The 24,216-nt window shown below is 41.6% G+C and overlaps 1 protein-coding gene and 1 long non-coding RNA gene across 2 annotated transcripts in view; both read right to left on the reverse strand.

The window, feature by feature from the left end:
* Positions 1–24,216, reverse strand: part of LOC114658495 (tapasin-related protein-like) — an 81,978-nt gene that overhangs the window by 36,309 nt on the left and 21,453 nt on the right. The gene's annotated exons all lie outside the window — the stretch shown is intronic.
* On the reverse strand, positions 19,221–22,436 carry LOC127529395 (uncharacterized). Its single transcript, XR_007936074.1, has 2 exons — positions 22,357–22,436; positions 19,221–20,450 (listed from the first exon to the last, which is right to left on the reverse strand). It is a non-coding gene; the product is annotated as an uncharacterized LOC127529395 (long non-coding RNA).

The following is a 24,216-nucleotide window of genomic DNA, read 5'->3' on the forward strand; positions in this document are numbered from 1 at the left end:
TCAGGTGGAGGTACTGGAGGCAGAGAAGGCACTGTGTCATGCTGTGTTGGTGATTTGTGCATGTTGTGCTGAACTGAAAATAAACCGGGTTTTGTGTCTTTAACCTCTGTTCTGCCTGTCTGTGTTGGGTTGGGGTGGCTGTACATGCCCAGGGCTTCACACTATCTATTATATAGTGCCTTTCATATCGATCTATCTATTATATAGTGTGTTTTCTTTCTGTCTATCTGATCCTGCCTACTATACCAAATACTATCTATCTGATCCTTCCCTCTATATCATATACTACCTATCTATCTATCTATCTATCTATCTATCTATCTATCTATCTTAGTGATTATGGTCAAGGCAAATTAGAAAAGATGGTACTTGGCAGTGAGGAAGTCTTGCAAAACAAAGGAATGAAGGAGAAGCTGCTGTGCTGCCACTGACAGGCCCAGGCTGCCGGTGACCATGAGGTGGATGTTGCAGGATGTCCTGTTATGATCCCAAAACTAATCATTTTAATACCTTTATGTGAATTCCTGAGAATTACCTTTTCTGTGGGTCTGTCCTTGCAGATGCTTTTGATTCGTCAAATCAGAATATCTGAGAGTTTTTGGATCGGACTGATAAAGAGCCCTCAGGACATAAGGAGTTGGACTGATAAGCCGCCCTTCAATCCCAACCTGTGAGTTGTATTGCCTTTTTTGTTTCCTTTGCTAGTTTTATTTGTTTTAGACTCATTTCAAATAAAAATCATCCGTGAATTCAAATTGGGAAAAGATGTTTGACAGAATGAGTGTTAGCTAAGAATGAGAAAAAAAATTCTTGAGGGACATTTGTCTGACATAATTTGTTAGAAATCTGAAATCTAATTTCTAAGGTGGTGAGAACTAATTAAAAGAAACATAAAATGAAGAGCGGGCGGCACGGTGGCGCAGTGGGTAGCGCTGCTGCCTCGCAGTAAGGAGACCTGGGTTCGCTTCCCGGGTCCTCCCTGCGAGGAGTTTCCATGTTCTCCCCGTGTCTGCGTGGGTTTCCTCCCACAGTCCAAAGACATGCAGGTTAGGTGGATTGGTGATTCTAAATTGGCCCTAGTGTGTGCTTGGTGTGTGGATGTGCGTGTGTCCTGCAGTGGGTTGGCACCCTGCCCAGGATTGGTTTGTGCCTTGTGCCCTGTGTTGGCTGGGATTGGCTCCAGGTGACCCTGTGTTCGGATTTAGCGGGTTGGAAAATGGATGGATAAAATGAAGATCTAGCAGTTAGCATTAGCACAACTAAACCTAAATTATCTAAAAGAGGATCATAGGGAGGCTGGAGCTCATCTCAGTAAGCATTGGGAGGAAGGCAGGAAAAACAGCCTGGACAGCATTATTTTTTTCTAGTATTTTTAAATTTAAGTTTTTATTTTGTTTTTGAATTTATTTATTTTGCCATTTTCTAATTTTAGTTTTTCTTCAATTAACTTTTAGTTATTACATTTTCAGTAAATTTGTATTACTCATTATTGGCTAACTAAAAAGATTACAATATGCAAGCTTTCGAGGCAACTCAGGCCCCTTCTTCAGGCCAGATGTGAAGAAGGGGCCTGAGTTGCCTCGAAAGCTTGCATATTGTAATCTTTCTAGTTAGCCAATAAAAGGTGTCATTTTGCTTGGCTTTTCTCTACATTCATAATGGCTAACACGGTACAACACCCTAGTATTACTCATTAAAAATTGTCAGTGTTTTCTCAAGTGCAGAAACACAGTTTTCTTTACTTTTGTCAAATAGTGCGTCATTCATTTTTTACTTGTCCTTCCTTCGGCCCGCAGCTTCTGTCTCAGATTAGCTCGAGTTTATCGCTCCTGCAAGCGAACTGTGATTCTTAGCGCATTGAGAGAAGTCGCAAAATCAACTGAAATGTTCAAGCAAATTATAAACAAAAAAGCCCGATCTAAATCCCTGAAGTGGCGCAGTGGTTGTGCCTCACAGTTAGGAGACCTGGGTTCACTTCCTGGGTCCTCCCCACATGGAGTTTGTATGTTCTCCCCGTGTCTGTGTGACTTTCGATTTTAGGAGGCCCAGGCCCCTCATAGACCCCGTCATCAAAGGTGACTGTGCGCAGATGTTGCAGACCTATAAATATCTAGGAGTGCAGCTGGATGATAAATTAGACTGGACTGCCAATACTGATGCTCTGTGCAAGAAAGGGCAGAGCCGACTATACTTCCTTAGAAGGCTGGCGTCCTTCAACATCTGCAATAAGATGCTGCAGATGTTCTATCAGACGGTTGTGGCGAGTGCCCTCTTCTACGCGGTGGTGTGCTGGGGAGGCAGCATTAAGAGGAAAGACGCCTCACGCCTGGACAAACTGGTGAGGAAGGCAGGCTCTATTGTTGGCATGGAGCTGGACAGTTTAACATCTGTGGCAGAGCGAAGGGCGCTCAGCAGACTCTTGTCAATCATGGAGAATCCACTGCATCCACTGAACAGGATCATCTCCAGACAGAGGAGCAGCTTCAGTGACAGACTGCTGTCACCGTCCTGCTCCACTGATAGACTGAGAAGATCGTTCCTCCACCAAACTATGCGACTCTTCAATTCCATCCGGGGGGTAAACGTTAACATTTAACATTATACATAGTTATTGTCTGTTTTTCACCTGCATTATCATCATTCTTTAATTTAATATTATTTATTGTATCAGTATGCTGCTGCTGGAGAATGTGAATTTCCCATTGGGATTAATAAAGTATCTATCTATCTATCTATCTATCTATCTAGTTTCTTCCCACAGTCCAAAGACATGCAGGTTAGGTGGACTGGCAATGCTAAATTGGCCCTATAGTGCGTGTTGATGTGTGTGTTCCCCTTGTGATGGTTTATTGTCCTGTCCAGGATTTGTTCCTACCATGTGTGGTGTGATAGACTCCAGCGACCCAATTCAGGATTAAATGGTTTAGAAAATGACGGACTATAGAAAGGCACTTTATGAAAACAACATTGTTTAGGACGGGCGGCACGGTGGCGCAGTGAGTACGCTGCTGCCTCACAGTAAGGAGACCTGGGTTTGCTTCCCGTGTCCTCCCTGCGTGGAGTTTGCATAACCCTGTAGTTAGGATAAAGCGGGTTGGATGATGGATGGATGGATGAACTTCATACATACTGTGCTCTCCATGCTGTTTGGAGCAAAGACACATTTTTTTCCTTGACTGTGTAGAACAAGTGTGGTGAGCCCAAAATGTCTGCAGATTTTCATTTAAGGGGATTTGCAATGTGTACTTTAATCACAATGTCTGAACTGTTTGATTTGGAATTTATGGAGCAGAGGGGCAAATCAAGAGGAAAACGTTCTGGTCTCACTCATGATGGAGGGCACTGTACAACATTGCTATCAGATGTAGAACTTCATTTTCTCCTGATAATAGGAGAGTTTAAGGCTTTTAAATATAATCCAACAATGCAAGAATGAAACAATAAGTCTGCTGTGATGTCATGTGCTACTTGAACCCACAAAACATTTAAGCAAATAATTATTTAATTTCAAAACACTTTTGTTTTAAGATTCCTCTTATGAACAGTAAGATCACTGCACATATCTCTCTCTCTCTATTATTATTAATAATTATATATATATATGTGAGAAGCAGCCCGGACACAGACAGACGGACATCGTAAGTTCTCCCAACACACGTTTATTTACACTATTTACAGTTATTGCAGTCGCACAAACCCAGTGCTTCCAGCACCAATCCCCCAAAGTCCAGGCCTCTCCTTCCAGTGCCTGCTTCCTTCAGGCCGCCTCCACTATTGCCACCAAGACTTGGTCCACTCCTTGCCCGACTCCAGTCACTGTCTGAAGGGAGGCGGCCCCTTTTATGCACCCCAGGATGGTCTCCAGGTGCTCCCCGACACTCGTCCGCTGACACTCCCCTGTGTGGTGGAAATGCCGGCTGTGCACCAGGAAGGACTCCGGGTGTCCCCTTTCTTCTTCCCCCCAGCATTTCTGGGTGTGGCAGAAGTGCTGAGGTCCAGGGCTCTCTAGGCACTGGGGCACCCCCTAGCGGTGACCACGTACCCCTACAGGGTTTGGCTTCCAAACCCTGCACCCGTGGCCCCCAACACAACCAGGGCAGTCAGCCCCTCATGGTCTGGAGGAGGCGCAAGCCCTCCTCCGGTCCTCTCGGGCGTCCTGGCTGGGTACCACCCCCAGCGGTCTGCCACAATATATAAGTCCACAGTCTGTCTGTCTGCTTTTAGATTGAGTTTTTTTTTTGATAATTTCCTTGAACATTCCGGTTGATTTTGTGACTTCTTTCATCGTGCTAAGTATCAGAGTTCACTTGCAGTACCGATTTATTTGCATGAATCCGAGAGAGACGCAGTGGGCAGAGGGGAGAGGGGGTGGGGTCCTCCTTACTCACATGCCAGCCTCAGGGGGCATATCTTACATCCACTTAGCTAGCGAACAAGAGAACTAATTTAACGATTTAGAGCATATTTTTTTCTAGAATTTGCTTGAATGTTCTGGTTGATTTTGCAACTTCTCTCATCGCTCTAAGAATCATAGTTCACTTTCAAGAGCGATATATTCGTGCTAACCTGAGACAGGGGGGGCCGGGGGGAGGGTGAAGTGTGACATCAGGAGTAGGGAGCTGGTCTACCTCTGTGTTTTGGAGCTTAGCAAGCGATACCAGTTTGTTTATTGATTTTTAAAGTTTGTCCCGTTTCACTACTATGTGGGCAGAGCCGCGGGGGACAGCTAGTATTCAGATAATAAGATTGAGCAGCACATGGCAAGTACAGGAGTTTTACTGAACAGTCAGCATGGGTTCAGAAGAGGGAGGACGTGTTTGACTAGCAGGCTGGAATTCTATGAGGAGGCAATAAAAGGATACAATCAAAGTGGAGCAGATGAGATTATTGATCTGGACTTTCAGAAAGCATTTGATAAGGTGCCACATGTGAAGGTGGGCATCAAATTAAAAGAAGTGGCAGTTCAGGGTGATGTTTTTAAATGGGTGCAAAATCGGCTCAGACAAAGGAAGCAGAGGGTGATGGTGTGAGGAACCTCATCAGAACTAAGAGTAGCGTTCCACAGGGGTCAGTGCTGAGACTGTTGCCATTTTTAATAAAATTTAAATGACTTAAATAGGAGTATAAGTAACAAGCTGGTTAAGTTTGTAGATGATACCAAGATAGGTGGATTAGCAGATAATTTGGAATCCGTAAAATCATCACAGGGCGGCACGGTGGCGCAGTGGGTAGTGCTGCTGCCTTGCAGTTGGGAGATCTGGGGACCTGGGTTCGCTTCCCAGGTCCTCCCTGCGTGGAGTTTGCATGTTCTCCCCGTGTCTGCATGGGTTTCCTCCGGGCGCTCCGGTTTCCTCCCACAGTCCAAAGACATGCAGGTGAGGTGGATTGGTGATTCTAAATTGGCCCTAGTGTGTGCTTGGTGTGTGGGTGTGTTTGTGTGTGTCCTGCGGTGGGTTGGCACCCTGCCTGGGATTGGTTCCTGCCTTGTGCCCTGTGTTGGCTGGGATTGGCTCCAGCAGACCCCCGTGACCCTGTGTTCGGATTAAGCGGGTTGGAAAATGGATGGATGGATGGATGAAAATCATCACAGAAGGACTTGGACAGCAGACAGGCTTGGGTAGATGAAATTTAATGTCAGTAAATGTAACGAATTACACATAGGAGGTAAAAATGTTAGGTCTGAATACACAATGGGTGGTCAGAAAATCGAGAGTCCACCATATGAGAAGGATTTAGGAGTCATAGTGGACTCTAAGCTATCAACTTCCTGACAATGTTCAAAAGCCATTAAGAAGTCTAACAGAATGTCAGGTTATATAGCGCCTTGATGTGTGTAGTACGAGTCACAGGAGGTTCTGCTCAAGCTTTATAACACTCTGGTGAGGCCTCATCTGGAGTCCTGTGTGCAGTTTAGGCCTCCAGGCTACAAAAAGGACATAGCAGCACTAGAGAAGGTCCAGAGAAGAGCGACTAGGCTGATTCAGGGCTACAAGGGGTGAGTTATGAGGAAAGATTAAAAGAGCTGAGCCTTTACAGTTTAAACAAAAGAAGATTAAGAGGAGACCTGACTGAAGTGTTTAAAATTATGAAGGAAATTAGTCCAGTGGATCGAGACGGTGACATTAAAATGAGTTCATCAAGAACACGGGGACACAGTTGCAAACTTGTTAAGGGTGAATTTCGTGCAAACATTAGGAAGTTTTTCTTTACACAAAGAACGACAAACACTTGGAATAAGCTACCAAGTAGTGTGGTGGACAGTAAGACGTTGGGGACTTTCAAAACTTGACTTGACTTAAACAAAAAAAGATTTAAAGGAGACCTCACTGAAGTATTTAAAATTATGAAGGGAATTAGTCCAGTGGATCGAGACTGTTATTTTAAAATGAGTTCATCAAGAACATGGGGATACAGTTGGAAACTTGTTAAGGGTAAACTTCGAAAAAAACATTAGATATAACATTTCATATTTTCGAATCCGGTTTTCTTTTTTTCACATCTTCGTGGCCCCCTTTTTATTACTTCGCGACCCCCCTAGCGGCGTGTAATTTTGTACACACATACTGCGCCGAAACTCTGCACTTCAACTTTATATTAAAAGCAAAGAGTTTTGGAATTATTACTCTTTTTTATTTTTATTTTATTTTATTGTAGAATAACAACTCTCGGCAGCAGGCAGCAGACATGCACCGCACTGCCGCTGTTCTCATCCCTACCACCTTCGCCATCACTTTCCGTACCTCTTCATATCTTAAGTCTTCAATCTGCCTCAAGAGTGATTTAAGTGCCAGATTAAGTGAAAAATTAAGGAAAACGTATTAAGAAATTGCAACACAAATACCAACTTAATCAGTTTTAACACGAAAAGATGCCAATGGAAGAAGAGAAGAAGCGGACCGCTAGGGTGGAGAAAATAAGAGCTGCTCAGGAAGCATCAAGCACATCAACCTCTGAGCAAACGAGTGCTAAACGTACAGAGAAAGAGGAGGAAAACTATAAGTCAAGTGTTATAACTGCATGTTATCGTCAGTGTGCCATTACTGGCATTTAATAAATGTACTGCCAACTTCTCGTTCACATGTACACTATGCTGTAAGGCCAGTATGGTGAAAAAATTAAAATTACAAAAAACGAGTGTAATTTTAGCATTTATTTTCTGATTTTGTTTAGTTCTCGATTTCCGACTTTTGCTTATATTAACTTCACCTGTCTGGTTCAAATCTTGCAATTGATTTTTAACCTACTTCCCATTGTTTAATTTTCTTGAAATTTTGCATGCTCACTTCCGATGACAATACATGAATTAATAATCAGTTTCACTACTTGATCAATTAATCTATGTTAATTAAGAAATACAATTTTCATATGAAGAATAGTTCAAGATTTTACCAGTAGATGGCGCTAGTAACTGCATCTTGTATGAACATGTGTGCTTATAAACGTCAAAGGAAGTCTTAATATTGATTACAAAATTATACTAAAACAAACCCAAGACTAAAAAGTTGAAAATAATATTATATATATATATATACTTTTTTTTTAAAAAAACACGCTTATATTAAGTTAAAAAGTGTACTAAAAAGTAACAAAAAAAAACAAGTCTCTCATACATCACTCGCAAAATACAAGTGTGAGCGCTTTTCATCATTCAACATTCAAAAAATCGCCCACACTTTTTTTTTTTTTACAAGTGATGTATGAGAGACTTATTTTTTTACTTTTTAGTACACTTTTTAACTTAAAAATAAATATAAAAAAAACATGCTTAAATTATTATTTTTAATCAATCACATATTTCATTTTCGTTTTCGTTAACGGGAATAACATTGCCGGACAGGGCGTCAGTCCATCACAGTGTGAACACACAGACACGCGGCCGCTTTACCATCACCAGTCCCAGTGGCGTGCAGAGAGAGGCTCAAAGATGCCCAGTGCAAAACTCTTTGATTGTGTGCCCCATAAGGTGAGGTGCTGTCAAAGTGAATGGTAAAGAAGGCATATTAAATAAGAAACAAACCCTTTATTGAAACTATAATAATATTCATTTAAGTTTGTTGCCCCCAAATTAGATCTCCTCTCCGAAAACAATTGTACTACTTCATTTTTTTTTTATATCATCTGTGAGGAATTCTGTTTCAATGTTCATTAAAGCCAAGCTGGTCAGACGCTCTTGTGTCATGGAAGATCTCAGATGAGCTTTTATTCATTTTAATTTTGAAAATGACCTTTCACAACTTGCGATTGAAAATGTGATGGTAAGCAGTACGCAATGCAAATCGTGACTAATGTCAGAAGGGAGTACAGTAGAATATTATTGAATAGAACTTTCCCTCTCTTTCGTCAAGTCATAGTCTGGAATTAAATATGATTATTTACTGTTAAATTATTACTAAACTAGACCTTTCATCCCGCCATTGACAGGAGATTGATTAACTTAGACTTCCCAGGCGAAAAAAAAAAAAGATTACTGTAGCAGTAAGCTTCTCTTTAAAATCTAATAATCTTCAATACAGAAAATAACGTACGCAGGGCCAGCATAAGGGTTTTGTCACCCTTATAAAAGAATTTATACTAGAAGTATTGTAGATTTTTTTTTGTAATAATTCGTTGTTTGTAGCCATAATTAAAAAGTCAAATATTTTAATGTATAGTCGTCACCGTTTATTACAATGCCTGACTTTCGTGTGTTTATAAAGCTTGCATATGAAAGGTCAAGAACCTCAACCGAACTCCTGTACATGCAAGAATTATAACATCACTCAGATTTACTCATATTGGGAATTCTTGAAACAGTACCGAAAATAAAGTGAAACAGTCTCAGTGATTTTAACTGAACATGGCTGCAGCCTACCAGGCATGTTTTTATTTTAAACCGCAGGCTAAACAGTCAGTCAGTCATTCTCCAACCCGCTATATCCTAACACAGGGTCACGGGGTCTGCCGGAGCCAATCCCAGCCAACACAGGGCGCAAGGCAGGAACAAACCCCGGGCAGGGCATAGACCTAGAATTACTAGACGCCGCATGACCAGCAGTATCGTACGTCAACGTCGCTGCCATATTGCGAGTGGCACTGCTGTGGAGTGAAGTAATGAATAATGTGCTGCTTGGGATTGCACAAACCGCTGTACGCTCTAAACCAGATCCTGGGGGATTACATTTCATAGGTAAGGCTGAACAATTGTTTTGGTTATGATAGATAGATAGATAGATAGATAGATAGATAGATAGATAGATAGATAGATAGATAGATAGATAGATAGATAGATAGATAGATAGATAGATAGATAGATAGATAGATAGATAGATAGATAGATAGATAGATAGATACTTTATTAATCCCAAGGGGAAATTCAGATACTCCAGCAGCAGCATACTGATAATAACAAAAAAAAAAAATTAAATTCAAGAGTAATAAAACTGTAGGTAAAAACAGACAATAACTTTGAATAATGTTAACCTTTACCCGTGGTGGAATTGAAGAGTCGCATAGTGTGGGGGTGGAACGATCTCCTCAGTCCAGCTCCATGCCAACAATAGAGCCTGCCTTCCTCACCAGTTTGTCCAGGTGTGAGGCGTCCTTCTTCTTTATGCTGCCTCCCCAGCACACCACCGCATAGCAGAAAGCGCTCGCCACAACCGCCTGATAGAACATCTGTAGCATCTTCTTGCAGCTGTTGAAGGACGCCAGCCTTCTAAGGAAGTATAACCGGCTCTGTCCTCTCTTGCACAGAGCATCAGTATTGGCAGTCCAGTCCAATTTATCATTCAGCTGCACTCCCAGTTTTGTTATTTGAATTTGGTCATTAGAAAAATCCCGTTTTATAATCTTAGCACTCAAGGTCACCTTACAATAAAATTAAACAACATTAGTAAAATTAAAACAAGAGAATGATAAATCAAAAATCAATAATTAGCAAACAAACAAAGATAACTGGCAATAAGAGTGCAAAATTCACAATAGGTATGCCAGTTTGAAAAGAGAAGTTTTGAAGGCAGTTTTAAAATGTGTTATTGAATTGAGCTGACGTATAAGAGAGGGAAGAGAATTCCCGAGTTGAGGAGCACTATGAGAGACGCTCGAGCTCCAATAGAACTGAGTTTGATGTGCGGTACAGAAAGTCGAGCTGCAGATGGGGATCTGAGTGAACGAGAGGAGTGAAAGTCTGGAGGAGATCAGTGAGGTTGTGGAGAGCTTTAAATGTTAAGAGCGGTATTTAGTATTGTAATCGGTAGTTAACAAGGAGCCAGTGAAGCTGAGAGAGAATCAGTGTAATATGTTCAGTGGATTTAGAACAGCAGGTTATTATCCTGGCAGCAGAATTTTGAAGAAGTTGTAAGCGATGGATAAGTTTTTGTGGGATGCCAGATAGAATAGCATTACAGTAATCTATACGTGAGGTGACTCGGGTATTAACCGATACTTCAGTACTGTGTTGTGTAAGAATAACAATAATGAGACATCAAACAAGCCACCATATGACCAACTCACCTGTGCCCATCACTCAATATCTGAAAATAAATAAAAGTGAAGGTCTCAGTAAGGTTGATCTCTCAGGTCACCAAAACATTTTGACGGTGTTCTTAGAAAAAACAGAAAAATCAACAGATTTGGAAATGTCTGCTGTAGCAGAATGAGAGCAGCAACAAGCCATTGAATTAAATACAGTGGACCCTTGACATACAAACTCAATTTGTTCGTGAGGGCTGGTTGTAACTCAAGTTGGTTGTAAGTCAAGACTATTTTTCCCATAAGAAATAATGGAAATACCCATAATGCATTCCAAACCTCCCACAGCAACACTTACTTAACCTTTTCCTAATAAAAAAGGGTTGTATAATGTGCATAATTTACCAAAACACCAATAATTTTTCTAATGTACTAACCAAAAAGTTATAAAAAGTGTCTAGCCTACCAGAAACAACAATTTCATACTGTACCCACCATTTAATTTGACATCTTTGAGCTGCAGGAAGAGAGGAGGAGGAGGAGAATGAAATGGAAGGTGGTTATTGTTTGGAAGGAGCCTCCTTATACAAAACTTTTCTTTGTAAAATTGTCGAGATGGTGGATTTCGACATGCTGTACATATTAGCGAGATCAGTCACACGAACACCACTCTCATATTTCCACACAATTTCCTTCTTCGTTTCGATTGTGATTGCTTTCTTTACCTTCGTTACCTTCTCTTCCTTCCTTAGCAATTATTGAAAAAAATTATATAAATCACTGCACTGACTGTAATTACATCCACAAACACATGTATCTGGGCTCTGACTGACGCTTACAAACGCTCTCGGCTGTTTGTTTACAATCGCGCAAGCGGATACACGTGACCGCATTCAGGTCGTAACGCAAGATATTGGTTGTAAATAAAAACAAAAATTTTGGTTGTAAATCAAGTTGTTCACATGTCAGGCAGGTCGTATATCAAGGGTCAACTGTAACGGGCTTAATTAACAGCAAGAATCAGCTTCTCATTAAGAGACTGTTTGGTGTGAAATTGGTTGGAGTTTGAAATCCCAGATTAGCTGGTCATCTGTTGGCTCGTTTCCCGTCTCATTTCTGTTTCGCTACCATTTAATGAAGAAAGGATTCAATTCAGAGGACTGAATCCTTAAAAACAGGGTGATTAAAATGAAGGGAAAAGGAGTTAATTAGCAGTGAAAACTGATCACTGATTAGGAAGATGGTCAGAATGAAAACCTGTAGCCACTGCGGCCCTCCAGGACCGTAGTTCGACACCCCTGATCTAGATAGTCAGTGTGTATGTCTAGTATCAGTATAGTAAAGTACAGTATCTGTAGCAATATAACCGTAAGTAAGCTTGATGCTATAGACCAGCGGTTCTCAAATTTCTTTAGAATTTCTTGCGTGGCGGTCCCTTTAAAAATTGTTCGATGGCTCGTGGACCCTTTTATTAAAAATTTTAAAAATCAATATTATTTCAAGAAAATTGGGGGCGGCAAATACTTTGCACAAGGGTGCCACATACCTATTGCGTGGCACTGCATTAGTACAGGCTGCTGTGAATAAAACATTTTTTGACAAACAGTGATTTTTTCAGAAAATATTACATACATCTTAGTTATTAAATTTAAGTTAAAGTTTTAATGGGATGGATGCATCTGCTTTGCTTTGACCATTTGCGTTGAGCGGGCAATTTCACCACTTAAAAACACAAAAAATGTAAAATTATGTTTGTTGATTATCTGTATCCACCTTTAGCACTCTTATTTGCTTCTAAAATATACAAAAACTGTTCGCGAGTGTTTTGATTCTACGAAAGAAATCGATAATTTTTGATTATGATAAAAATAATAAGGGCTGGTTTGTGCCGAGCGATAATGGTGGGAAAACAATGCGGTGGCAGTGAATAAAGGAATAGCGGATTAGTGGTCGGGTCTAGGTGGTGGGGGTAACGATGGAGCTCATTCACTTATTTCCCCTCGGATGTTAAAGGTTAATAATTATAAAAATATAAATTGTATAAATATGCAATCATTTCTAGGGAACCGTGGATCCCAGTTTGAGAACCGCTGCTATAACATTGCTCTCGTCAATGTTGTAACAGCCGCGATACATTCTGCTATATCTGTGGCAAATATACACTTAAGCCTCAGAGACGTTGGATGACTGCTCTTGTGAAGAAAGTTTATCTTCTGTATTTTGTCTGGTGATCAAGACAAGGAATGGGCACCTCACATTTGCTGTGCGACATGTGCTGTCAGTCTGAGAGCCTGGCTCAGAGGCCCTCGAAAGACGATGCCGTTTGCTGTTCGATGATATGGCGAGAACAGAAAGACCATGTGACCGACTGTTACTTCTGTTTGACTAATGTGTCTGGTTTCTCTGCCAAAAACAAGAAGTCAATTGAATCTCCTAATCTGCCTTCAGCAATGAGACCCATGCCACATGACGACAGTCTTCCAATTCTGAAACCACTAGAGGATTAGACCTTAGACGAACCAGATGAAGAAATTGCAATGCAGGGTACTGATAGTGACATTGACCCGGATTTTGAACCATGCTCATCAGGCGATCCACATCTGATAACACAGTGCGAACTGAACGATTTGGTCAGAGATTTGGGTCTGTCAAAAAGAAAAAGCTGGGCTGCTGGGTTCCAGACTTCAGGAATGGTGTTTGCTCTCACCAGGTATGAATATTTCTGTGTTTCGAGGCCGACATCATGATAAAACCACATTTTTTGCACAAGTCGACATGTTGTGACATTGAAGGATTGTACTCGGCCTTGGGTTGTGATCACAACCTGGAAGAGTGGCGTCTTTTCATTGATTCGTCAATGTTAAACCTGAAAGCTGTTCTGCTACACAATGGCAACGTTTATCCTTCAGTACCTGTTGGCTATGCAGCACACATGAAAGAAACATATGAGAATATGGAACTGTTGCTGAAGCACGTCCAGTATAGCAGGTACAAGTGGAATATCTGTGGAGATCTTAAAGTCGTTGCTCTGTTACTAGGACTGCAGCTTGGCTATACAAAGTACTGTTGCTTCATCTGTGAATGGGACAGCCGTGCCAAAGAGTTGCACTATTCTCAACGCAACTGGCCACTCCATAAAAAGTTAGTTCCAGGACAGAAAAATGTGGCACATGAATCGCTTGTCGACCCAGTAAAGATATTTTTGCCTCCTCTTCACATTAAACTGGGACTCATGAAGAATTTCGTGAAAGCTCTGAACAAGGAAGGTGAAGGTTTTCATTATTTAAGACAAATGTTCCTAATAACTGATGCCAAGATCAAAGAGGGCATTTTTGTTGGCCCCCAGATCAGACATGCTATGAGTGACAAGCGGTTTTAAGATCTACTAGTTGGGCCGGAAAAAATTGCCTAGAAAGTCTTCAAAGACGGTGTTGACAATTTTCTGGGAAATTACTGAGCCCCAAACTCCATTCAGCTGGTAGACAAACTTCTCAGAGCATACAAGACAATGAAGTGCAACATGTCACTCGAGATTCATTTCCTCCACTCACACTTGGACTTATTCCCCGCAAATCTCGGTGCTGTCAGTGACGAACACGGTGAAAGGTTTCACCAGGACATTGCTACGATGGAGAGACGATACCAGGGCAACTGGAATCCGTCAGTGCTTGCTGACTACTGTTGGACACTGCAACGTGATGCTCCAGACATTGAATACAAAAGAAAATCAGGAGCAAAACACTTTGAATTCTGTTGAATTTAATAGCTTTAATAGCTTATTCGAAACATAAACGGGACTAAATACATTATTGTCAGTAAACATATAAATGTCGATTTCTCAGAGTTCCTACGTGATGCAGTAAAACCAAAATAATATTTGTGCATACCCAGTAGGTACCTGTTACAATCAGCAAACACCTTTCAGGAAGCAAGACATTTCAAAAAAATTGTTGTGCGATGAAACCTGCAGCCACTGCGGCCCACCAGGACCAGAGTTGGATGCCCTTGATCTAAACGAAGCTTTTGTTAAAACCTTGATATTTCCATTTGTTTTGCCATGTCAGAAATAATCCCTCAGAATAAGAAATTATCTGTTGGTGTTCATCGAAAATATTCAATTAAGCAACTAAAGGTTCTGTTAACTGTCTAATGACTACTACCAGTCAGGTTACACATACACAGTGTAAAAGGTGTTACATTGGCGCCCGACCCAGCACAGAGAGAGACACGGAGGCACACGTCAAAATACAACAAAGATTTATTTTTCTTACCTGTGTCCCACAGGCAGTATACTGTCCCAAAAGCACAACCAAAACAAGAAGCACACTTCTCTTTGCACCACCACTCCTCCCGGCAAGCATTGTCCTCCTCCTCCCGACTCTGGCACCCAGAGTGGTGGCTGCTGGCCCCTTTTATAGCTCACCCGGAAGTGCTTCAGGTGCTTCACCACCTGCCTCCGATTGCACCTCCGGCTGAACTACGGCCCAGGAACCCCTGCAGTGCCTCCTGCTGGCCACGCAGATCCCAACAGAGCTGTGGAGAACTCCATCTCCCATGGAGCTCTGCAGGTATCTGAGACACTACAGTCACCCAGGGGGGCTGCCACCAAGTGGCCCAGGGGAGGTACTGCGCAGCCCATGTTTACTTCCCTGGAACATATAGAGAAGGGGCATCCATCACAACAGTGACACCGCCCCATTTATTTATTAAAACTCCAATGGGGTTTGACATGCCACTTCCAAACCGAAGGAAAGATAAAATCACAAATACCCAATCAATTACAAAATTTAACGGAAAATTTCATACACAATGAACTGATTGGCTGGGCCTGTGGCCAATCAGGGTGGGCTTGGCTGGCCCCTTACGCCACTGCCATGTTGTGAGGCAGCAGCACTACCACTGCATCGCCATGCCACCCATAAACGAACACTGAAGGGCAAAAATATTACAAAGCAATGGCAGATCATCACAATGGCACACAAAAATAAAGTCTCTCTTTTTTTTTTTTCAGACAGCCTTTGGATAATAAAGACAAACAAAACTGTGAATGCGTCAGAGATGAGAGAATAAAACCTGAAAATTGCAAAAGTAAGCAGCATTGGATCTGTGAGAGGCAAACGGAAAACTAGACTCCAAGGAAAGCGGGTGGGCACGGACCTCTTGGGGACCCAGCATGGAGGAAAGCAACGTCAAGTGAAAACAGGGGCTGTGAAGCATGGGGCCATGAAAATGTCAGAAAAATAAATAAGATTTGCCCTAAATGTTTGATTAAGAAAGCCTATTGTTTATTCAAGACATGTTCTTGAAATTTTCACTTGTTTTCACGTAGATTAAATAAAAAAATAAGTAAAAATCTGTCCTACGAATTATTTTTTTTTTTTACTGCAGACTCATTTATAACTAGAGATGAGTGAAAGGTCAGAGCTTTGTGCAATTAACAAAGTTTTATTTTTATGCAATTCCGTAATTGTAAAATGCGAAACTCATTAAAATAAAGTTTTATTTATTTATTATTTATTTCTGGGTGGAAAGCATGACATATTGCTCCCTAAAAATCATTCCACAAAATCTCCTTCCTCAGCCGCCATTCATCAGGCCTCAGGCTTCCACGGCTCCCACTTTGTGGCTCCACACTCCCTCATCTCTCTCCAGCATTGCCTCCCTGCATCTTCATTCACGCGGCTGTTTCCACGTCACTCTGCTCTGCGAGGGTCCGCAGTATCATCATCTGTGCTCACTTACTCTGAATCTGTCAACTGATCCAATTCAGGATCCTTACAGAGTCTTTTTCGGCATTCATACACTTAGACTAAGGAATTTTAGCAGTAGCAAAGTGCTCTCCAGCTGCTTTCCCCTTTCCATGCATTACCTGGAAATATCAAAATCTGTAAAGACTCCTCTTAATTTCACCAACTCCTAGAAATAAGAGATTTCAGGATTTTTTGATTTTTAAGAAATCTTGAATTTTTTTATGAATGATCTTTTTTTATCTATCTATATATTCCAAATGACGTCACTTCCTGCCAACCATTTCCTGTTCCCATAATTTAATTCTGTATATAAACGCCATCTTGTTCCATGAACTTTGTCAAATGCTTGAATACAGGACTTTGATCAATTATTTTGCCATTTTTTGCTTTATTTTGTCCGTAGAATAATATATTGGGAAGGTCCCCAAAACTTTATTTTTGTGGAATTTCTTTTTTATTTCCACTATACACATACACACATACATACATTGTCCTTCATGCTGTTGTTCTGCAACTTCTGCTCCAGCTTTCTCCTGTACTGCTCCTTCGCCACCCTGAGCTGGACTCGGAGTTCCTTCTGCACGCGCTTGAGCTCATGCTGATCACCATCTTTAAAAATCATTTTCTTCTGGTTCAAAAGGCCCTTGATGTCACTTGTAATCCATGGCTTGTTGTTAGCATAGCAGCGTACAGTTCTTACTGGAACTACGATGTCCATACAGAAGTTGATGTAGTCAGTAGTGCAGTCAACAACCTCCTCAATGTTCTCACTATGTGATCCCTGCAGGATATCCCAGTCTGTAGTTCCAGTCTCTCAGAGCCTTCTCTGCCTCAGGGGACCACTTTCTGAATGAGCGTGTGGTTGTTGGTTGTAGGTAGCTCCCTCACTCTGGGTTTGTAGTGAGGCTGAAGCAGAACCAGGTTATGATCTGCTTTCCCAAGCCCATATGCACTGTATGCGTCTTTAACGTTTTTATATATACAGAGTATATATATTTGTGGCACATGGCTGGGGGTGGTACCCAGCCGGGACGCCCAGGAAGACCGGAGGAGGGCTTGTGCCTCCTCCAGACCTCGAGGGGGCGACCACCCTGGTTCCTTTGGGGGCCATGGGTACACAGCTGGGAAGCTCAACCCCGAAGAGGCCTGTGGTCACCGCCAGGGGGCGCCCCCATGCCTGGAGAACCCTGGACCCCAGCACTTCTTCCACACCAGGAAGTGCTGGGGGGGAAGACGAGTGGGGACACCTGGAGTGCTTCCGGGTACGCAGCCGGCACTTCCGCCACACTGGGGAGTGCCAGTGGGAGATTGCCGGGAAGCACCTGGAGCACATCCGGGTGCATATAAAAGGGGCCGCTTCCTTTCACAGAGTGGCGAGAGTCGAGTGGAAGTGGACAGAGCTCGGGAGGAGAGGAAAGAGGCAGCCTGAAGAGAAGGAAAAGGCATTCGAGGAGTGGTCTGGACTTTGGGGTATTTTGTGGTTTTGAGGTGCACTTGTGTAAATAATAATATGTATAATAAACGTGTTGTGGGTGACATCAACGTGTCCGCCTGTCTGTGTCCGGGCCGGCTACCACAATATATATATTATTATTATTTTATTATATAAATGATAAACAGCCAGCAGCTCAATCTGGCCTGAACTGGAAGAATGCAGCCTTTCCAGGACACTAGGTGGCAGCTCCCCTGAATGGTAGCTGTGCCCCGGATTCCCTCAGGGCATCCTGGGACATTGAGTCCATTTTCTCAGCCCTGTTGGGTGCCACCAAGGGTAGCTCATAAAGGCCCTGGGGACTCCTACTCTTCCTGAAACCCGGGAGAACTTCAAAGTCAGGAGGACGGAAGCCCACAGTACTTCCGGGCTGCTTAAGAACTTCCGGGTCAAGGACTATATAAAGGACTGGTAGAGACCCAACAAGCTGAGCCGGAGTTGGGAGAGAGTGTGACGGAGCTGCTGTGAGAGAAGGATTGTATTATTGTATTGTTATTGATTATTGTGAATTGTGATGCTTTGTGCACTTTATTGGAGAAAATAATTTAAAATTGTACTTGGCGCTTTTAAACTTGTGTCCTGAACATCTGTCTGTTGGGTTTAACAGGGCAACAGCGCCCTCTAGCATCCACAATATATACATATATATACACTCCGTATATAATCTATATATCTATATCTATATAGGTATCTATTTTCCCCTCACCTGGAGCTCTCCCTGTTGGCCTACTTTTGTTGAATTAATAAGAATGAAGTCAAATCTCTTATATGTGGCCAGGCAAGGTTTCATGTATCTAAGTTTTAGGACTTGACCAAACAGATGCGAGATATGTAAAACCCTAGAACTGAAAGAGGGTGTACTGTACTTATTTTTCACACAAGTCCTTAAATGTGAGACAACTGTAGACACACACAAACCAAATGATTTTAGAAAATGTATTTTGGCAGATCTCCGTGTTAATCGTCTATCCTTTTGAATATATAAAATCTAAAACTTTTAAAATAATATTTTGCTAAAAATCTCCGGTCAGAAGACTTTCCACAGACTTTTTTTTTTTTTTTGCTTAGTCCAGTAGGTACTTTCCTCAGATTGATACTAAAGAATAGTGCAAGCAAAAGCAAGTCTGTATAATTATTTATATGACATACCAACCAAGCTAGCAATTTGGAACAATTGTCATTTAGAAATTCAGCAAGGCTGAACACAACCCATGATCATACAAACAGACAGACTCTTAGACAAAAGCTGTAAACCATTGAGCTATCCAAATTAGCTGAAAACTAAATGCTGTACATACCCATGGTCTTAGGGCGAGATCCTGCTTCAGTTGTACTTTGTGTGCAGTAGTGACAGAGTCCTCCCATCAGCCCCAGCACACTCCTGATACCGGAAGGGAAATGTAGTTTTTGTGTCTGCACCGTTTTTCGGTTGCCTCGCTTCAATTGCAATCCGTCTTCCCAATGCAACATTTAGCCACACTTTTAAGTTCAACCAATGGCAATGCATATGAAAAATTTAGTGGAAAAAATAAGTTGAATTTTTTTATTTTTACAATTGGCAAAAAAGCAAACCATATTTACAATTTTATTTATTTAGATAAAAAAGCAGCAATGTAACAATATATATATATTAGTATGTATAGCTTAGTCAATATATACAGAAAATAGCATTTTTTGCAGACCAGTGTTATACAGTAACGTGCAACTTGTCAAAACTTTGAGGCGTTCTCTTTATATCCAAGGGTGCTGAACCCAAATCTGGCAACAGAATTGCTCTCTCACATTCAGTTAATTAGCAGCAAAAACAGATCACTAATTAAGAAAAGGGTTACAATGAAAACCTGCAGCCACTGCGGCCCTCCAGGACCGGAGTTGGGCACCCCTAGCTTAAGGGCTCTAGTGGTTGTAATTTCCTGCCGCTCCAGGGGTTGGCGCTGTGTCCTAATGCCTTTTCTCTTCCTCACACTGACAGCTGTTACATCACTGAGGCCACTTCCAGATGGACCTGCCAGAAGCTCTTGAGACAGTTCACTTATGAACTTGCAATTATGAAGACATCTCTTCAATTGCGTTTTTCAAATCATTCACTTATAAGGGGTAACCGGGCTGGTACCCCAACTCTTTATTGTGGTTCTGTCTTTCACTTGCAGCATGGAAAAAAATACTTATGCCATAAAATAAAACTTGTGTTTTTTTTTTTGTTTTTTTTTAAACTCTGTTTTTTTATTGAATCTGATATCTCACAGAAATTGTTTGTGGTAAAGAAATTCCAATTTCAGAAATGGATTCAGCACACCCAAATCTATAAGGACACCAATTTCTTTCTGCATGGGAGGATTTTTGTGCAGCTCAGTGATATTGATCAAAATTGACTGCCACCTGCAAAGTTCTTACATCCAGTCACTATTTAAGGAGTGGATGTGGAGGTGGTCCACTCCTGCAAGTACTTGGGGGTCTACATCAATAAGCTGGACTGGTCTGGTAACACAGAAGAGATATAAAAGAAAGGGCAGTGCAGGCAGTTCTTTCTTAGGTGACTGCATTCCTTCAAATGTGGGTATTGACATCCTTCACAACTCTGATGGCCAGTGTAGTGTGATGTGCTGGTAACATTACTTCAGGAGAGGCCAAACTGACTTTCCTTTAACGACATACATTACATGTAAACATAAATAAGATTTTCAATCATCAAGCAGCACTTTGTTCCATGACATCCAGTGAAGATGCTTCTCATCGTGACCATCAGGATCGCTTCTGTCCTATTTGAGGTGAGATGAAGATGTGCATAAAGTCAGTGGCAAGTTTTCAGATATAGGACAAAGTTTGTTGTTTCACAAGGGGAAAAAAATGTTGTTAGAATATGGGAAACAGAGGAACAAAACAGATGCAAAGATAAATCCAGGGTTATTTTAGTAACCATTTCTTCCACAGAGCACACATTTTCTAATGTTGATCAACACACCCTGTACAGAAGAGAAAGTCAATGTGAAGCAGTGTTTAATACACAGCAGCCTCAGGCTTTAGTCTTTTCTGCATGTGGCATTTAGCCATCTGATTTCAAGCCCATCTAACTCAAATTAAGGTTTACAGCCAGTTGCAGTCTATCCTGGCAGCAATAGCTGCAAATCAGGAACAGCCACAGACAGGATTGTCAGTCTATCTCTCACAGTGTACAGTCGTGTGCACACAAAGTCACACTCCTCCATACAGAAACAATTGAAACCCACCAACTAACATAGTACCGTATATACTTGTGGATAAATTCTCCCGCGAATAAGTCGGGGATTGATTCTACCGTATAACTTCTGGTATTTTATAATGTCTGACATATAAGTCAAATGTGGAAAACTCACCCTATTGGTCCAAGAGATTACGATATGCTAACGCATATCTGAGAGTGTAACCACTGAGCGCACTGCCTTTTTTTCTATGAATTGTGCCTACGTGACCACACGGTAATACCCAAGCTACTCCGAAGCGACGTTTGCACTCTTTTGTGTTTTTTGTATCGCACACCCTCATACACTTTTATCATAAGAGCATCCCTTATCTACGATGGAGCGTTCGATCAGAAGAAAATATGAAGCTGGTTTCTGAACAGGTGTATAAGTCAGGGTCTGATTTTATGGTCGATTTTTTCGGGTTGCAAGGCCTGATTTATATGCAATTATATATGGTATATTTTGTTGCTTTAAATAGAGAGTATAAAGATATTACATTTGGAGCAAGAAAGAGTGTTGGGGAACCAGTGGGCTCCCATTTAATCCAAGGTGGAAGTGGGACAAAGTGGCACCAAAAAAATCAGCAGGCAAGGATACTAAAATGACGAAAAGAAAGGTGTGCTTCTCAGCAGTCCATCTCAGTCACCGGTAGTCGCCACACAGTAATACCCAAACTATTCCGAAGTGACATTTCCACTGTTGTGTGCATCTCACACCCTCATACACCTTTAGAGCATCCCTTATCTACGATGGAGCATTCGATCAGAAGGAACTATGAAGCTAGTTTTAAATTAAAAGTCATTGAAGTGGCGAAAGAAATTGGTAAGTGTGCTGCTGTAACAAAATTCAATGTGTCTGAGAAACTGATGAGTGAGATTGGAGGAGGCAAGATGATGTAAAAAAAAAAAAAAAAAAAAAAATTAAGAGTTACATTTTTGAACAGCTGTATAAGTCGGGGTCTAATTTTATGATCGATTTTTCAGGTTTCAAGATCCGACTTATAGGCAAGTGTATACGGTATTTTCTATAATAGCATATGTTAAAAAACACAAAATAATTTGAAAATTAGACCTCCACTGCTATGTTTAGCATTTTAGGAATATCCAGTCTTACAAACCTGCTGTTACCATTATAGCCTTGTAGCTGTGCTGAATGCTGTCCTTTCAGCATCGACTGCAAATTAGTAGCCAACCCTGGACAGAAGGAGAGGATCACTGTGATGCACATTCACCCCTCACTTATAAAAAAGCAATTTAACGTCACCAGTTAAACTAGCAGGAATGTTGTTGGGATGATAGAAGGAGAAAAAAAAAAAAAAAAGTGTGGACAAGAAGATAAAGACCATACAAAAGTCTTTGTGATTGGGCTGGCAATCAATATACAAATCAACAATGGAAGAATAGGAACAGGAAATGTAGGAAAAAATGAAGCAAAAAAGACTTACTTATATAAGCTACCAGCAGTGTAATAACAGGTATACTAAAGAGGCCAGCAGCAGCAGCTATACGAATCCTGGATCTATCTGTTAAAAAAAAATAATGAACAGCTATTATACACATATTTATCAAACTCAGTCACCCCACTCCCACTCCACTGTCACCAGCTTTTGTCAATTTTATTTATACGATCCTCCTTCCTATTGAACCTGACTTGAGTTTCTTTAAACTGAATAATTTAAAATGTATATACAAGATTTACAATTATCAAACAGCTCTTTGCTGTGATATACTGCTCCATGAAATCCTGGTCAGTCTCCCCAGTAAGACCTTCTCATGATTACGTACTTTAAAAATCACACATTTCCACATCATGTGCCCATGCAAAGTTACAGGATTAATCCATCCATCCTCTTCCGCTTATCCGAGGTCGGGTTGCGGGGGCAGCAGCTTGAGCAGAGATGCCCAGACTTCCCTCTCCCCGACCACTTCTTCTAGCTCTTCCGGGAGAATCCCGAGTCGTTCCCAGGCCAGCCAGGAGACATAGTCCCTCCAGCGTGTCCTGGGTCTTCCCCGGGGCCTCCTCCCGGTTGGACGTGCCCAGAACACCTCACCAGGGAGGCGTCCAGGAGGCATCCTGATCAGATGCCCGAGCCACCTCATCTAACTCCTCTCGATGCAGAGGAGCAGCGGCTCTACTCTGAGCCCCTTCCGGATGACTGAGCTTCTCACCCTATCTTTAAGGGAAAGCCCAGACACCCTGCGGAGGAAACTCATTTCAGCCGCTTGTATTCGCGATCTCGTTCTTTTGGTCACTACCCATAGCCCATGACCATAGGTGAGGGTAGGAACATAGATACAGGATTAATCGGGGTCCACAATTTGTGCAGTACCATTTGGCTGATCTGTCACTAAAACTAAAGAGAGTCCTAAAACCCTCAAATAATAAGTAATGAGGGTGTTAATCATGCAGAAATAAAAGGAAAAAAGTGTGTGGAAAAATAGGGGGAAAAAGTGTGATAGCGACAAATACAACAATACTAGATATAAAGAAAACCTCTGTTGCCTCTTTGAGTCTTGTTACACTGACCATACCAGGGGCTGTTTTTAGGTCGCCAGAAAGCTGCCTATCCACTTCTGCAGAGTTCTTTACGTTACCCTCAGGCGATCCTGCATTCCCAAACCCCACCAGGCACTCTTGGTGGTAGAGCTCTGCAACCCAATTCAGCTATTTTTAATGAACTGTACATGTGCTGCCAGTAAGAGGTCAAACAAACAATAATAAGACACTAAATTATCATTTGTTACATTTTTATCTTGTCATTTTATGCTACACTGTGTAGTTTTATTCAGTGTGACAGATATCAGTGTTGAAAGGGCTTCTAAAAAATGGAGTTTCTAAAGGCATTAAACCAAGATTAAAAAACGCACAGCACCAGCACATATGCCAGTCATTTTCCAAATCTGTTGATGAGAAATGAGCTCATCTGCTCTTTTACTTGAGGAGACTTCCGTTTACAATATTTTTTTCATTATTATGGCACATGGAACTATTATTGCTATTTGTCACACACAAAAAAAATCTATAATAAAATATGGGTGAGCTGGTTGTGCTTTTTTGTATGATGCCCTGCCATGGATGGTAGCTGTAAGGCCACACTCAAGGGGCGCATATTGACTTTGATTACAATGCCAGCTTCTTTTCTTGACACACTTCTGCGGAATAATTTGTTGGCTGAAAGTACTCAGTATTAGTTTGTCAGACAAAGGATGTGCAGCATTGTTCATAGTGGCACTTTCTCTTTGGTTGTGACCTCCAGGAGGGTCCAATGTGCACATACTTGGCTAAGTGGCAGTTCTACACTGGG

This window comes from Erpetoichthys calabaricus, chromosome 10 (genome assembly GCF_900747795.2).
Source record: "Erpetoichthys calabaricus chromosome 10, fErpCal1.3, whole genome shotgun sequence".
Lineage (NCBI taxonomy): Eukaryota > Metazoa > Chordata > Cladistia > Polypteriformes > Polypteridae > Erpetoichthys > Erpetoichthys calabaricus.